Source organism: Alexandromys fortis, unplaced genomic scaffold (assembly GCF_014885135.2).
Source record: "Alexandromys fortis isolate MF-2015 unplaced genomic scaffold, M_Fortis_MF-2015_v1.1 scaffold_115, whole genome shotgun sequence".
NCBI lineage: Eukaryota > Metazoa > Chordata > Mammalia > Rodentia > Cricetidae > Alexandromys > Alexandromys fortis.
In genome coordinates this window covers 4,967,983-4,970,580 of record NW_026067989.1, presented here as the reverse complement: position 1 = coordinate 4,970,580, position 2,598 = coordinate 4,967,983, and positions in this window count along the sequence as shown.

Sequence of the window (2,598 nt, the reverse complement as noted above, 5' to 3'; positions counted from 1 at the left end):
CTCCCAAGGGGAGGCAGATCTCTACCCTAGTTATTACATCTGGTGGTGCCATTCCTGTTCAGGATATTTGGAAAACACCATTTGCAAAAGGTTCTAGTAAACGTGAGCCGAAATGTTAGTGGTCTAGTGACTTCTCACTACCTTTCTCATCTGGCAGCTTCACAGGCTGACCTAGGTGGGGCTCTCATAGGACCTTATACAGACCCACTGGGAACCTCCTTTCCATTCAAATGCACACTCCACCAGCTTCCTCCTTCCAGACTTCTGTATCAAAAACATCGGATATGAGCCCCTCCCTGGGGCTCCAGTAGGACTAACCCCCAGAGGGCATAGCAACCACTTCAGCGCACACCAGGACAGGTGCCTTCCCTCCCCAGTACTGCTTCCCTTCACTTTAGCTCTTGACGAATTCTTCCAGGTTGCTCACACGGGAGCCCTCGTCGGTCCGCTCTGTGCTGCTGTCACAGAACACCTGAATCTGGGTGATGAAAATAAAAGAATCACTCACTTCTCACACTTTTGGAGGCTCAGATGTGTAAGATCAAGGTGCTGGCAGCTGGTGATGACCTTCTTGCTCTGTCCCCCACAGGACGGAAGGGCAAACAGTGGGCGAGAGAGAACCAAAGGCATTCTTATAGAAACCACACCTACAATACTGAGCTCACTCCTGCGCTGCAGGCATTAATCCTTTACTGAGACCTCTGCCCCCAGGACCCAAATACTACCCATCAAGCTCCTCTTCCCAAAACCACCACACTGGAGGTTGAGTTTCCCAAAACACACAAGCTTTGAGAGACTTTGAAATCTCAGCATGCTCCTCCTAATACCCAAATGAGTTTCTGGAGGATTCCAAGCTAAGATTTTTCTCAACCCAGTACACTTAACGCGGGTTCCCCCTCCCTATTTCCTCCCCAGTTAACGATAACCACTGCCCACCGCTCCCAAGGCCGAAACCACGGGCTCAGTTTCAGTTCTCTTTCCTCCATATTGTAAAATCTACCTTTGAATTAGTTACTGATTTCTATGCATAATCCAATAAAATCTCTCCCTCCAGTCCTTTCCTTACTTTCAGTTCCCCTGAGTGGACCCTTCAGCAGCACCTTAGGAGGTGTGCAATAGCCCCCCAAGGCTATTCACCACTTTCACCCATGCTTTGCATAACCAAGTGGCTTAGCCCTCCAAGACACAAACTTGACCATGAGCTGATTTGTCTGCCCCCAACCCCAGAATTCGTGACTGCCAGGCAAGGAAGAGGTGCATGGTCCATACCTGTGCACATCCCCTGCTCTTGTGTTGTCTTTCAGGAGTGCCTTCCCCAGCAGCCTCACCACCCACTTCTTATCTTCAAAGAGCCTATTGATTCGTCAGTTCTGGGTTTGGCTATTCCACAGCTTTAGGATGTGTTTTTAACCACATTTCTCGAGATTGATATACCCACCATCCCACTGGGAATATCCCGGTCACAAGGGCTCCATACCTCCCTACCAGCCTTAGTTTATCCACCCAGGGTAGCGACTCCATCGCTTCCCGTCTGCTTCAGTTTCTGCTTCTTGGTTAATAAAGATACTATGGACTTCCCACAGGGCAGGGAACCCTGTTTGCTCTTTGGGCTGACGAGGGAGGGGGACTTGACTGGGGGAGGGGGAGGGAAAGGGGAGGCGGCGGTGGGGAAGAGACAGAAATTTTTAATTAATTAATAAAGAAATAAATAAATTAAAAAAAATAAAGATACTAAATCCACAATGCTATCTTCCCACCCACACCTCAGCCTGCTTTTTTTTTTCACAGCTCTCACTGGCTTTGGGCATGCTCTGAAATTCACTTATTAGTTATTGGTTATCTCTCCCTGTGAGAAGATGAGCCACACACTTCCTGAGAACTGATAAACGTCTACCGCAGTCTCTGGTACCCAATATTCTCAGTCACTTTACAAAGGCTATAAATGGATGAATGTGTACAAATCCTTAAACCGGTGTGGCAGTTAGGTATTTAAGAATTGCTTGCAGAACACATACCTCAGAAATGTGAGTTTTTATTAAAATCCTGGTTTAAAATTTCTCCCTGAGGGGCTGGAGAGATGATTCAGCTGCTCTTCCAGAGGACCCAGGTTCAACTCCTAACACCCACATTGCAGCTCACAACGGTCTGTAACTCCAGTTTCAGGGAATCAGGCACCCTCACACAGACACGCAGGCAAAACACCAATGCACATAAAACAAAAGTAATTTAAAAAATTTTTCTCTCATTAAACTAATAATACACGGTAGTTTTTCATTGGGACATAACATTTGTATGTACTTCTGGGGTGCAATATAATAATCCGAATCAGTCTAATATGGATTTTCATCTCCTCAAACAGTTACTATTTCAATGTGTTAGGAATATCTTTTTCCTTTTAGGTCTTTAAAACATAATGTGCATTTCTCACTTAGGCACTTCTCAGAGTGGACACAGGACAGTGAAGGTTAGGAGACAATTCCCAAATTAGGGAAAGTCCTTGCTTTGTGTGTGTGTATGTATATCTATATCTCTCTATCTCTATCTCTATCTATATAATTGTTATCTATCTATCTATCTATCATCTAACTATCTATCTAT